The sequence below is a fragment of the Phascolarctos cinereus genome, unplaced genomic scaffold, assembly GCF_003287225.1.
Source record: "Phascolarctos cinereus isolate Bilbo 61053 unplaced genomic scaffold, phaCin_HiC Scaffold_5;HRSCAF=322, whole genome shotgun sequence".
Lineage (NCBI taxonomy): Eukaryota > Metazoa > Chordata > Mammalia > Diprotodontia > Phascolarctidae > Phascolarctos > Phascolarctos cinereus.
The window spans coordinates 96,916,102-96,931,907 of record NW_027555958.1 but is presented as its reverse complement, the minus strand read 5'-3'; positions in this window follow the sequence as shown (position 1 = coordinate 96,931,907).

Genomic DNA, 15,806 nt, shown 5'->3' with positions numbered 1-15,806 from the left:
AACCAGATTCAAGGCTTAGTCTAAAAGGAGCCCAGCATAAAAACTTCACCATATCTGAAAGGGACATCTTAAGGGATTCAGCAAAAAGATTTCTAGGAGCCAAGTCACCTCTTTGACACATTTGCTATCTAAACTTGAACCCACTTATCCTTGACTTCTGTATGTACTTGTGAGAAAGTGTGTCATAGAATTTTGGGAAATTGTTTTGTACCACCCATATCATCATAATAAATATCTGTTTCTAAAAGCAAATTTTCTAGTTGGCTAATTGATTTCAACTCATAATCATGGGGTAAAGTACAATGGTTGAGGCTTATGAGCAATAGATTGGATAAATTCTCCTCAACCATTTAGGGCTACTAATAAAATCCTGAGAGGGCGATATAGCTGTTGTCCTTGGGGGATCCTATCTGCCATACTGGCATGGGGCAGGGTGAGAGAAGGTTAGGAATAGAGCTCCATAGCATGTGCCACACCAGAACCAGCTGTTTCTGCTTAGTCAGATCATCAAATTATCAGAGCAAAGATTTAATTAAGCAAAAACTAAAAAAAAAAAAAGAATGAAGGAAAACATATGTCATGCTATATAGTCTATATATGCCTATATAAAAAAGTTCTTGTTGAAAAATTGGATATGAGTGAATGAAATGACATAGGTACCAACTGCAGTGATTTTAAGAAGTTTAACCAATGTAAATGAATTGGCATAATGAGGACACCAAAAAATAAAGTCTAAAAATGCCTCTGTCAGCAAACACTTGACTTACTTGCCAAACAGAGAGATATGGAAGCCAACAGGAGTACTGGTTTAGAATATAAATTTTGAAAATCTAACAGAAAAGAGTGACAGAAGTTTATGAAAGTAAAACAAAGAAAACAATCAATGGATGAAACCGTTTAAAGAAAGCTTGATGAGAGATCCAGCTAAGCAAAAGCAGCCTAAGGACATTTTAAAGAATGGTACTAAAATATAGGGAAAACATGTGAATCAGAGTCTGATCATTAGACCAAGACTATATAAGGGAGATCAGTTTTTGAGGTGACATAGACGTGAGGGTGTTGAGATAATGACTCCTGAGGTATCTGAAGAAAAAGAAGATGCATTGGGAAAAAATCTTAGATTTTATTTATAACAACAACAAAAACCACAAAGGCAACCAGGAAAACAACTACTGACATATATACTTACCTTTTCATCTGTATAAAATTTCTGTGGGGATATAATACATATATCAAGGGCATACTTGATAAGAACATTAGTAAGAAATAAGGAAGCTTTTACAAATGTTGTTCTACAGTAGATCCCTCTCTGCTATTATGCAATTGGTCAAAAAATAGACTATAATATCCCATGGTATCTATCTATCATCTATCTATCTATCTATCTATCTATATCTATCTTTCCATCTATCTGTCTATAAGAGGTAACTATTGTATAGCCTGTTTCTGTTGGTTTTCTTTTGCCAAGAGAATTTCAAGAAGACACCCAACATTTAGTGAACTTACGTAAAAATGTTGATAGCACTCACACAGTATGGGCAGACATGACATATATCATAGGAAGGAGAATTTGCCTTGATGAGATTACATCATTTGAGTATTTGAGTTACCTACCTTACAGGGTTGTTGTGAATTTCAAATGAGATAATGTATGTTTTATAGAGTTACTCAGCCAGTCCAAAAAAAATTTTTTTTAATTAAGCCCCTATGTGATTGGGATTGTTCTAAGAGCTGGAAATACAAAGAAAGGCAAAAATAGTTCCTACTTTCAAGGAGTTCACAATCTAATGGGGGAGACAATATGCAAACAACAATGTATAAATAGGATATATGCAATGTAAATTAGAGATAATCTCAGTAAGGAGAAGGGGCTAGTTCTGGGGCTCTGGAAAATCTTGTAGAAAGTGGGATTCTAACTGATACTTAAAGGAAGCCCAGGAACCCAAGGCAGAAATAAGGGAGCAAATTCCAGATATGGGAGACATCTAATGAAAATGTACAGGTAGGCTGTTTGGTGAGAGGAACAGCAAGGAGGCCACTGTCACTACATTGTAGGGTATTTGGAGGGAAATCAGGTGTAAGAAGATTAGAAAGGTGGGAGGGACCTAGGCCATGAAAGACCTTAAAAGTAAAAAAATATATATTTTTGTTTTATCCTACTGGTAATAGGAAGTTGATTGGAGTTCATTGAGTAGGCAGTGATATGGTGAGACCTGTGTTTTAGGAAGACGAGCTTGACAGCTCAACAGAGGATGCACTGGAGTCAGGAGAAGCTTGAGGCAGGGATGACAACTAGAGGGCTATTTTATGTTCAGGCATGAAGTGATGAAGGTCTCCACCAGGGTGGTGGAAGTATCAGAGGAGAAAAGAAAGACTGCAAATATGAGATGTTATAGAATCAACAGGCCTTGGCAACTGAATTCTTCATGAATCTTAAAGCATTATATAAATACCAGGCATGGATATAACTGCTGATAAAGGCAGAGTGGTATAGTAGAAGAAGAGCAAGTCTTGAAGTCCAGAGACTGGGTTCAGATCCTGCCTCTGGCAATACTAGCTATGTGACCTTGGACGAGAGTCTTTACTTCTCCGTGCTTTGGACATCTCTAAGACTACAATCTGCAGAGAAGATGCTGACTTATTGGTAGAGGGTGTTTTCTCACTTGGGAGTTTCCTATGGCAATGAAATCACAGGTCTACTTTCTCTGTCTCACTTTCTCATTGGTATCAACAACAATGCTTACATTTATCATGTGGACCCAGTCCAATCTCATCCTATGCAATTCTGGGTTCTTGTGGTTCTTTTATAGTAGAGTGACCCATGGCTTGGAAGGCGTAGCTGAGTCAGAAGGAAGCGTGCCAGACTCTACCTAGCTGATTGAATCATGGCTAATCATGGCTAATTAAAGTCTTCTAATATATATGCATGTGTTTGTGTGTGTATATGTATATGTGTATATACATATATAGTATACACTATAATATACGTGTGTGTATATTGTATACAATATACATGAGTGTATATGTATATGTATATGTGTGTGTCTGTAGATAGATAGATAGATAGATACACACACACACACATATAATTTGGACCTAAGTTTTAGAAAAGTAGCTTTAGACTGAGTATCTATACCCTGACAATCCCTGAATTTTAGCCTACTAATTTCCATCAAATGCCCTCAGCTCTAGATTCCCTCACTGACAACCAGTTTACCCCCATGTCTGAATTCCTTAGATCTCACAGTTTTGCAGAACCCCCAGAAACCTGCCAAATCTGCCTTAATAATAATAATACCTGCTTTTCTCCTGACTTGAGCCTCACCTCTGCTGCACTAGGTGAGGATTACCCTCCATGCATACCAATTGTTGGTACGTGTTAGCCCTCCTCCAGGGATATATTGTTATTATCTAGTTATACAGAGGGCTTTCAGTTGAGGAGTAGTATCAAGTGAGCCTTTCAGAAGGACTTCTAGAGACCATAGAGTTATAACAGCGATAGTCTCTGATTTCTAAGACCTAGGCACACTATAAGGCTATTCAGACCCTGAAGGCTGCAAGTTCCTGACTTCTGGAGTGCCTAGAATCACCTGGCCTGGCCCCCAATAGCAACTGTAGTCTTCTGTGCCAATGTAAGCTGTTTTTCAATTTCCTCTGCAATGAATTACCCATAGACTGAACCAAGGTGGCCTTTGTGTTGTCCCACCTGGTAAATCAGGTTGCCTATGGGACCATCCCTTCACAGAACATACTCCCTGTGAGAATAGTGTAAAAGATTTCTCTACCTAGGAACATAAAAAAATTTTTTTGACATCTATTTAGAGCTAACTGTGCTAACTAGCTGATTCAACAACTCCCAAAGGAGAACCGGATTGCTACAGAGTGTAACATTCCTTTCTGCATTTTGTCAGGATGCAGAGCACTCCTCAATTGTCGCAATACTTGACTGTCCCAACCTAGAATAAACTAGTCTAGAAACACACATTTAACGACCTACTCTGTTAACTGCCCTAGTTTTGCTTTCCTCCCAATTCAGGCTCTTTCTATTCTGTCCCATATGAGAATTGCCCTTTTCTTTCCTAATTATTTTATATATCAGTATTGTCCCAGGAGGACTTTGGCAGATAGCATCTATCCAAGGCATGTTTTCTAAGGGACTAACCCAACAGACACACTCGAGTAATGTGAATTATTCATCTGCTTTGTTTTTTGATAGTGGATAGATAGGCTGATCTGTTAGTGATCTTGCAAAGGCCTGTATTATTAAGAGCTTCATATTATTGGCATGCCATTTCCAAATAAGTGTAAACAGAAAACCATTCCATTAATAAGGAATACTCTTTCTTTTGTTCCTTGGCTAAATTATCTTCTATGACATTGGCATGTATGGCTTTTTTTTTTTTTACATCTCCCTCTATATTTTATTTTTTAAAATATTTTTTCCAATTACATGTAAAGTTTTTAAAAATTTTGAGTTCCAAATTTTCTCCCTCCCTAACTGCTCCCTTAATTTAGAAGCCAAGCAATTAGATATAGGTTATATATGTTCAGTCATGCAAAATGTATTTCCATAATTAGTCATGTCGTCAAAGCACAGACCAAAAAAAAAAACCAAAACCAAACCCCAAGAAAAATAAAGTTTTTTTTAAAAAAAGGTTGCTTTGATCTGTATTCAGACTCCATAAGTTCTTTTTCTGGAGTGAATAGCATTTTTCATCATGACCCCTTCAGAATTATCTTAGATCATTGTATTGTTGAGAATAGCTAAGCAATTCACAGATGATGATCATACAGTATTGCTCTTACTGCGTAGAATGTTCTCCTTACTTCCCTTTCCATCAGTTCATGTAAGTCTTTCCAGTTTTTCCTGAAAGCATCCTGCTTTTCATTATTTACAACATAGTAGTATTCCACCACAATCATATGCCACAACTTGCTTAGCCATTCCCCAATGATAGGCAACCCCTCTGTTTCCAATTCTTTGCCATTATGAAAAGAGCTGCTGTACATATAAGTTCTTTTCCTTTTTTTCCTTCTTGATATCTTTGGGATACACATCTAATAGTGTTATTGCTAGATCAAAGGGTATGTGCAATTTTGTAAATCTTTGGGAATATTTTAAAATTGCTCTGTAGAATGGTTAGATCAGTTCACAACTCCACCAACAGTGCATTAATGTCCCAATTTTCCAATGTTTCCTGCAACATTTGTCATTGTCCTTTTCTGTTGTATTAGCCAATCTGATAAGTGTGAGGTAGTAACTGAGAGCTATTTTAATTTGCATCTCTCTAATCATTGGTGATTTAGAGCATTTAAAAAATATGATTGTAGACAGCTTTGATTTCTTTGTCTGAAAACTGCCTGTCCATTTATCAATTGGGCAGTTAAATGACTTGTAGTCTTATACATTTGACTCAGTTCTCTATATATTTGCAAAATGAGACCTTTATCAGAGAAACATGCTGCAAAAATATTTTCAGTTTTCTGCTTTCCTTCTAATTTTGGTTGCATTGATTTTGTTGGTACAAAACTTTTTAATTTTGCATGATTAAAATTGTCCATTTTACATTTCATAATTCTCTCTGTATCTTATTTGGTTCTAAATTTTTCTTTTATCCATAGATCTGACAGGTAAACTATTTCATGTTCTCCTAATTTGCTTATGGTATCACCCTTTATGTCTAAATCATATGCCCATTGTAACCTTATCTTGGTATATGGTGTGAGATGTTAGTTTATGCCCAGTTTCTGCCAAACTACTTTCCAGTTTTTGTCAAATAGTGAGTTCTTGTCCCAAAAGCTTGGATCTTTGGGTTTTTCAAACACTAGACTACTATGATAATTTGCTACTGTGTATTGTGTAACTAATCCATCATACTGATCTACCATTCTGTTTCTTAGCCAGTACTACATTATTTTGATGGTTACTGCTTTCAAATACAATTTGAGATATGTTATTTCTAAGCCACTTTCCTTCACATTTTTTCCCCATTGATTCTCTTGATATCCTTGGCCTTTTGTTCTTCACTTTGAATTTTGTTATTTTTTTTCTAGCTCTACAAAATTAATTTTTTGTAGTTTGATATGGCACTGAATATGTAAAGAAACTTAGGTAAAATTGACATTTTTATTATATTGGCTCAGTTTACTCATGAGCAATTAATATTTTCCCAATTGTTTAAATCTGTCTTTATTTGTGTGACAAGTGTTTAATGGTTGTGTTTATATAATTTCTGGGTTTGTCTTGACAGGTAGATTCCAAAGTATTTTATATTGTCTACGTTTATTTTCAATGGAATTTCTCTTTCTATCTAGCTGCTTTACTTTATTGGTAGCATACAGAAATGCTCACGATTATATGAGTTTATTTCATATCTTGCAACTTTTCTAAAGTTGTTAATTATTTCAAATAGTTTTTCAGTTGATTCTCTAGGGTTCTCTAAATATATCATATCATCTGCAAAGAGTTGTAATTTTGTTTTATCATTCCTTATTCTAATTCCTTTGATTTCTTTTTCTTCTTTTATTGCTATAGCTAGAATTTCTAGTACAATATTGAATAATAGTGGTGATAATGGGCATCCTAGCTTCACCCCTGATGTAATTGGAAAGGCTTCTAACTTATTTCTGTTATAGATAATGCTTGCTCATGGTTTTAGATAGTTGCTACTTATCATTTTAAGGAAAGCTCCATTTATTCCTATGCTTTCCTAGGTTTTTAATAGCAGTGAGTGTTGTATTTTGTCAAAAGCTTTTGCTGCATATATTGACTTAATTATATGGTTTCTCTTTTGTTATTGATATGGTCAATTATGCTGATAGTTTTCCTAATACTGAACCAGAGCTGCATTCCTGGAATAAATTTCACCTGGTAATAGTGTATAATCTTTGTGATATATAGCTGTAATCTCCTTCCTAGTATTTTATTTACTTTTTTTGTATCAATATTCATTAGGGAAATTGGTCTAGAGTTTTCTTTCTCTGTTTTTGCTCTTCCTGGCTTAAGTATCAGCACAATATTTGTGTCCCAGAAGGAATTTGGTAGGAGTCCTTTGCTCATTTCCCCCCAAAATAGTTTATATAGTATTGGAATTAATTATTCTTTGGTAGAAATCACTTGTGAATCTATCTGCTTCTGGGGATTTTTTTCTTAAGGAGTTCATTGATGCTTGTACAGTTTCTTTTTCTAATAGAAGCTTATTTAAGCATTATATTCCTTTGTTAAATTGGACAGTTTATATTTTTAAAATATTTATCCATTTTGCTTACATTGTCAGGTTTATTGACATATAATTGGGCAAAGTAATGCCTAATAATTGCTTTAATTTCATCTTCATTGGTGGTGAAATCACCCATTTTATTTTCAATAGCGGTAATTTTTTTCTTTCTCTTTAAATCAAATTAACTAATGGTATATCTATTTCCCCCCATAAAACCAGTTCCTAGTTTTATTTATTAGTTCAGTGTTTTTCTTTTTCTTTCTTTTTTTTCTTTTTGGTGAGGCAATTGGGGTTAAGTGACTTGCCCAGAGTCACACAGCTAGTAAGTGTTATGTGTCTGAGCCTGGATTTGAACTCAGGTTATCCTGACTCTAAGGCCAATGCTCTCTCCACTTCATCACCTAGTTGTCCCCAATGTTTTTCTTATTTTCAATTTTATTAACCTCTCTTTTGATATTCAGGATTACCAATTTGGTTTTAACTGGAGATTTTTAATTTATTCTTTTCCTAGTTTTTTTTTTAGTTGCACACCCAATTCATTGATTTGTCCTTTCTCTATTTTATTGACATAAACACTTAGTGATAATAAAAATTTTGCTTAAGTGCTACTTTGGCTACATCCCATAAATTTTCATATGTTGTCTCATTTTTGGCATTCACCTTAACAAAATCACTGTTTCTATGATTTTTCTTTGACCCACTCATTCTTTAGGTTTAGGTTATTTTGTTTCCAATTAATTTTTAATCTATGTTTCCATGGCTTTTTATTGAATGTAATGTTTATTGCCTTATGATCTGAAAATGATGCATTTAATATTTCTGATTTTCTGCATTTTGTTGTGAGGTTTTTATGGCCTAATACATGGTCATTTTTGCGTGTGAAAATGCCATGTACTTATGAGAAAAAGGTATATTCCTTTCTATTCCTATTCACTTTTCTTCAGAGGTCTCTCATACCTAACTTTTCTAAATTTCTGTTCATCTCCTTAACTTCTTTTTGTTTTTTTTTTTTGGTTAGATTTATCTAGTTCTGAGAGGGAAAAGTTGAGGTTCCCCACTAATATAATTTTACTGTCTATTTTATCCTGTAATTCATTTAACTTTTCCTTTAAGAATTTGGATTCTATACCATTTGGTATATATATGTATTGATATTATTTCATTTCCTATGGTACCTTTCAGCAAAATGTAGTGTCCTTGCTCATCTCCTTAATTATCCTGCTTATCTGCTTTTGCTCTGTCTGAGATCATGATCACTACCTCTGCTTTTTTTAAACTTCCCTGAAGCATAGTAGATTCTGCTCCAGCCCCTTACCTTTATTCTCTGTGTGTCTTTCTGCTTCAAATGTGTTTCTTTTATCAATTAATTAATTAATTAATTAATTGAGGCAATTGGGGTTAAGTGACTTGCCAAGGGTCACACAGCTAGTAAGTGTCAAGTGTTTGGTCTGAGGCTGCATTTGAACTCAGGTCCTCCTGACTTCAGGGCCGGTGCTCTATTCACTGCGCCACCTAGCTGCCTCTTCAAATGTGTTTCTTATAAGAAACATATTGTAAGATTCTGGTTTTTAATCCATTCTATCTATTTCTGCTTTATGGATATGTTCATCCCATTCATATTCACTATTATGATTTCTAGCCATATATTTCCCTCCATCCTGCTTCTCCCCCCCATTTATGTTTCTCCCTCCCTCCCCCTCTCTTTGCCTCCCTCCCGGCCTCCTTTCTTCTCTCTCTCTGTCTCTCTCTCTCTCTCTCTCTCTCTCTCTCTCTCTCTCTCTCTCTCTCTCTCTTTCTTTTTCCCTCTCTCCTTTCAGTGTTGGGCATACATTTCTCTTCCTCTTTTATAGCTTGCTGGAAGTTAATATTAAGTACATTATTGAATAAAGTATATTAAGGTTGTATTTAGGGTTGTATCTATCAAGTAATTAATGAATTTAACATATGTATAAAGATACCCTTTGAGGAGAACCTTTGAAATTTCATTTAGTTTTTCTAAAGTCAATTAAATTTAGTCAACAAATAATATATAGAAGAATTTTGTATTTTCTACATCTGTCATCCAATTGTATGACTGTGATGGTGTGATGTGATGCAGAAGATAATTTGAGAAGACCCCTATGTTTTCTCCTCACACTTCTATTAAGCATAGTCACCATGCACACAGATCATTTTCATACAGATTTTATAGAGCTGAGGAAGTGGACATACAGGTCAGTAGTTACTGCTGTTGTCTTGGCCATATCTTTTTGGAAATCTTAAATTTTTTTGGGGGGGGAATTTTCCCCTCTTTGAGGCATGTTGAAAATCAATTTCTTTAAAATTGTGTTGTCTCCAGTCACAGATTTCTTCTTTATATAATTGCTAGATTCTCTTTTCAAATTTATCTTCTTAAGTAATATTACCATGTCTTCCCATGGCATTAAGGTAGTAGAGTCCACATGCAGTGATTTCAGTTTTATTCTTGTAGCTGATGAAAATAGAATGCCAACAAAATATGAGAAGATTGCTTCTCTTACATGTGCTTTTGTTGTCTTCCAATTTCTTCCGTATTTGTTCTCAGGATGGTCTGGCTTAGCTGGTATCCTGCCAATCTATCGGCATCTTATTTTCCTATTAACTGATTTAAATTTTTTTTTCTTAACTGATACTATTCATAATCTTCTGCACTCATTTTCCAAGATTGCTTTTAAATGAGCTTATATTCTAGACTGATATTGCCCTTAACTGCCATGCCTCTCTGTTCTCATATCTGCTTACTGAGGCAGTAGCTAATATTGTTCTGCCTCCTTGTTTTGCCCATTGTTTTGCATTGGTTAAACTTCTCTAAAAATCATAATCAAGGTCATTTTATTCATTTTCTATTATTCAGAGTTGACAGCTAACATATATAGTTGAGGTTGGAGGTGCTATGATTACATGCAGTCTTCTCAACTTTTTCATTTCTTCTAATTAAGTTTTCATATATTCAGTGGTACTTGAACTGAGTATTAAAGAAAATCAAATATTTTGAGATGCAAGATGAAGGAGAAAGTGCATCCCAGGTAAGTGGGACAGTCAATACAAAGGCATGGAGACAGGAGATGGAATATCATGTGACAACAGCAAGTAGGCCAATATGACTAGCAGAGGGCAAGAAGAGGAGTCATGTGTAAGAAGACTGGGAAAATTGGAAGAACCTATCATTGAAAATATTTAAATGTCAACCAAAGGAGTTCTTATATAACCTTACTCCTAACCAATATGGGTGGGGCATAGGCAGCCCTGTGATGCATGTTGCTGCCTGTGGAATGATTATGGATTAATAGAGATAATGCCAATGCATTCTGAGAGAAGGGGCAGTGTTGGTATGAATGCTTAGCAGAAGAGAAACATTCATGATTCCTACATCAAGAGAATAGTGAATAATTCCAAATGCTCTTGGAGACAAACTCTACATGCAAAGAAAGAGAGAAACAGCCTTTGCAGGCAGACATGGAGAGGAAGTTGTCCTCTCAAAATAGCCTGATTGCCTTCCTAGAGACTTCAGGGAATTTCTCCCTGGGTAAGATCAAGGGCTCTTTTTTCTTTCTCTTATCTAAAGAGATCCTTCCTTCCTGTGTATTTTCTGGTATACTCTTGATATTTTTTTTTACAACGTTTGGATAAATGGATTTACTTGCTAGTTACAATTTTTGATGCTCTTTTGTGTATCTAGCATTTGGTGAAAAGAAGTTAAACCTTTAAGTCTAAGCTTGGGACGATCCCTCTCTCTCTTAAGAAATCATAGCCAAAGAAGTGGGTTTTTTTGTCTTGAATCCAAATCATGCCCCTAGACAGGCAATGTTTAGGGTCAGGGCAAATAGATAAAATTCTAGTCCAGTCCCCTTTCTCAGAGGAGGACAGAGTAGCTAGGCTCATGACTCTTTCTTGTTTCCCTAAAGGCAGGAATTGCAGTCTCCATTAATGAAAGGTGGGCAAGATTCCAAAGTTATATATTCACCTCTCCCCTCAAGTCACCTGCCTTTATATTTAGACATTCCATGCACATCTTACACAGGCAGCCCACAATTCACATACATTTGATCCTCGAGACAACAGAGACCTACTGGAGTTTATTGAGTGAGGGAGTGATTTGGTCATGTCTGCACTTCAGTAAAATCACTTTGGAATTCCTATAGAGGAAAAATTAAAGTGGAGAGAATCTTGAAGACAAGAAACCAAAGAAGAAGCTATTGTAATAATACAGGAATCAGATGATAATCACTGAATCAGGCTAGTGACAATGTGACTGAAGAGAAAGAGACACATGGAAGAGATGCTGTGGAGGAAGATTTGACAACTAATTAGATATGTGTAGTGAGTGAGGACAAATTAATGATGACACCAAAGTTGTAAACTTGAAGATTGTAAGGATGATGGTATCCTCAAAAATAATAGGAAAGTTGGGAAGAGGGCTGGATTTTAGAGGAAATAGCATGATGGGGTTTTTTTTGGACACATTGAGTTTGAGATACTTCTAAGACATTTAGTTCAAAATATTCAATATCTATGTGGCATGGTGATACTACAGCTCAGGGGAGAGAATAGAACTGAATATATATATATATATATTTATCTGGTAGTCATTTACATAAAGAAAGTAATTGAACCCATGGAAAGTTCATGGGGTAAAAAGAGGGGGAAGAATGGAAGAGGAGCAGGAAGAGAGAGAGAGAGAGAGAGAGAGACAGAGAGAGAGACAGAGAGAGAGACAGAGAGACAGAGAGAGAGACAGAGAGACAGAGACAGAGAGAGAATGAATGAGTAGGGAAAAAAGATCAGGATAGAGCCTTGTGGTTTACCTAGTGTTCAAGGTTAGGATATGGCTGATGAACTAGGAAAGGAGATATAGAAAGCATTGACAGACAGGTGGCAGAACCAAGTGAAAACAGTGTCCTGAAAACCCATAGAAGAAAAAATATCTAGAAGGAGTGGGTATTCAACAGCATTACATGCTGCAGAGAAGTCAAAGGGTGAAGATTGAGAAGAATCCTTTAGATTTGATAATTAAGAGATCACTGCAAACTTTAGGTAAAGCAGTTTTAGTTCAATGATAAAATTGGAAGCCAAATTGTAGAGGGTTTAAAAAGAGAGGGCCAGGAGAAGTGGAGGCATTGAGTGTAGGTAGCTTTTTCTAGGAGTACGAGTAAGAGTAGAAATGTAGGATTATGGGTGAGGGTTAGGATCTAATGAAGGCTTCTTAAAGATGAGTGATACTTGAGCAGTTTTGTCAGTTGTAAAATGAAGATAGTAAGAATTGCAACAATACCTACTTCAATGCTTGTGAAGAAAGTGCTTTGTAAACCATAAAACACTACATAAATGCAAGTTGCTACCATTGCTATATATAAGAAGCTTAAGGGATTTTAAATATTAGCAATAATAGCTTTAAGGGCTTTAAGATTCACAAAACCCTTTACAAATATCTTATCTTCATGACAACTTTAGAAAGTAGGTGCTATTATTATTCATATTTTACAGATGAAGAAACTGAAGCTGGGGGAGATTAAGTGACTTGCCCATCAGAGTCACACAGCTAATAAATTTCTGGGGTTGGATTTGAATTCAGGTCTTCCTGACTCAAAGTCCAGGGTTCTATCCAGTTCACTTAACTGCCTATTTTTAAACAGCCATAGAAACATCTTTTGTAGAATTAACAGGTTCCTAAGCAGAGGTTGGACTCTAAAGGCATCTTCATTCTCTCAGTCACTTCCATGGCTATCGTATAAACAACATAATTTTATCAGGTACTAGCAAGGGAGTATTGAATTTTAAAATAAAAATATTTCACATATAAGAGAGACATTTCAAATTCCTCTATGGAAATCCATGTGATATTAGAGAGTATTCAGTTCATCCCAGTTGGAGTGACATAATCTTCCAAACCAAATGAAAACCCATTTCTGAATGTTTTCTATGATGACTTAAGAGTTTTATCAATGGACTAAGAAGTGTGTTATTGTTCTAAGGGGATTATACCATGCTCTGAAAGGGCACATTGAAAAATGGTATCTTACTTTGTACTTTCTGTGATTTGATTACAGAAGATTGTTCTTTGTGAAAAACAAAACTAAACAATAGGCATCCAAAGATGCAGTGAAAGTTTAAAACTTAGCACTTATAAATTTGTTTTGTTCTGTTTCTGTGATTTGAAATGTTTAAGGAAGTGCCCTGTTCTATCTCCTTCTCTAGGTGAATGAATTTGTGATTTGGCACAGAAGAAATCCATTTAATCCATATATGTGGTTTAACTGAACAATTCATTGCACACAGTCCCCTCCATTTTGAGTCAGTCAACAAGAATTTATTAAACATTCTACTGTATGCCAGGCTGAGTGCTGGGATGCAAAGAAAGGCTAGCATATGGTTCCTGTCTTCAAAGAGCTAACGTTCTACAAATATCTAGGCAAAGATGGAGTGCTGTGTATGCGCAAGTTGGCTGGTCTTGCTGGATCTTAGAGTGTAAGAAGTGGAGTCATTAGACTGTATGTTATTTAAGGGCAGGAATTGTCTTTTGCCTCCTTTTGTATCCCTGGCACTTAGCACTGTGTCTGGCACATAGTAGGTGCTTAATAAATGTTCACTGAGTAAAGTTTAAGAAGACTGGAAAGGTAGGAAGGAGCCAGATTGTGAAGGACTTTAAAAGCCAAACAGAGACTTTCATATTTGATCCTGGTGGTAATAAAGAGCTGCTGAAATTTATCAAGTAGGAGGGTGTCATGGTCAGACCTGAGCTTTAGGAAGTCACTTTGGCAGCAGACAGGGGGTCCAGAATTGTACTTGTCAAAGAATCCAATGCATTTCGCTTAATAAGATGTTGATATTACTTCGATGTGAAATTGAAGGCAACAAGCTCTTAATTTCTCCTTGACCTATTACATCCCCTTAATAACAGAAGATAGCAGAGGAGCTCTTAAATGGATTTGCTCCTACTTGGTATTTTACCCTCTTATGCTCCTTGCCTTTCACTTAAGCCTTTCTCCAGTTTCACAGCATCATCACCAGCTCATTCCTAAGAGTGTCTTCTCTCTCCAGCTTATTTTTTAACTAGAAAATCACTTTCTTTATTTGTGAAGGTTTTGAGTAGGAACATTTAACATTCACCATCTTTTCTTTCACCTCTGGCAATAGTCTGAAGTGAGAGAACTGAGTCACCTACTGCATATACATTTTTCACTGGAACATCCTGTGTAACGCACTTTACAAATGAAATGTCGACTTTTTTAGGCATTCCTATAAATAACAAATGGAGAGAATCATTTAGTCACATGTATAGGAGAAGCTCTGAGTCATTTGTCTCAGATACTTGTACCATTATTGATGCAGAGCACGTAGAATTTGTCTTTAAAAGTTGAGATTTTAGGACATAACATCCTTCATCATTCAATAACTGCCCATATCTAGCAAAAACTTTTTTTTATTATTTCAAATAACTGTGTGAGCAAAACCCATCATTATCATTACTAATAATACTTCTACCATATTTCATAAGATCTATGATTTCATCTCTATGAATATTTCCTCAATAGATGTAGATTGACTCCTCCATGATTTACTAAATATTACTGTGGCTGAAAAAAAGCCCTACAAAACCATTATCTGATGGTCAACTTTCTGTAGTTGAGCCTCTCCAAATTTAGCTAAGCTGGCCCTGAGACAGTAGACATATTTTCCATCACTGGGGCTATCCTTGACTTTGGTTGCACCTAAAAAGGCTTGTATGTCATTGTTATAGTTTTCAAGAACCCAAAGTCATCTTTACACTCTGATGAGGCTTCAGACCATAAAAGGCTATTTGTAACCATATTATTGATAGTAACAATTTGTTAACAAGGGTAGCCATAAGGTGAATCTAAAATGAAAAAGGCAGAACTTTTCCCTTAGTTTAAGTTTTGGTTACAAAGAGGTCATCTGTCATTCTAGATAGAGGTCTGGCATTGGAATCAGAAACTCATGGGTTCAAGTGCCACGTTTGACATGTCACCATCACTCATCTTTCTCTGTCCTACCCCCTCCTTCGTGTGAAGGACAGAGCAGAGATGTTGATAGTCTAGCTGGTGAGAATTGAAGAGGAGAGATCTGAAGTTCCTCTAGCTTTTAGTTTCGAAAGAGAAGATGGTCATTCCAACCTCTCTTCAGGTCGCTAAAAGGAGAGAAGGACTGTGAGCTGATATGAGAGGAGACAGAAATTTCTATCATGTCCCCTGTCCCCAGTTTGCTACATTAGACTTTTCTCCTAAATCTGTTCCTCGTTCCAACTTCCCTGTCTCTTCCTAAAGTACCACCATTCACCCAGTTTCTTAGGTTTATGACATTGGAGGTTATCCTTAATTCTTCTATGTCCTTCTCTTCTCCTATCCAATCTCCAACTCCTACTAATACCATCTCGCCAATATCTCTCAAATCCTCTTTTATTCTGTTCATTGCCCTTGTTGTCAGCATTATTGTAATAACTTATTATAAGTCTTTCTATCTCCCTTTTCATTCACTAGCATCCTTCATACCATTGCCAGAATAACCTTTCTTATGCATAGATATGAAATATTGTTCCTCTGTCCAAAAGTC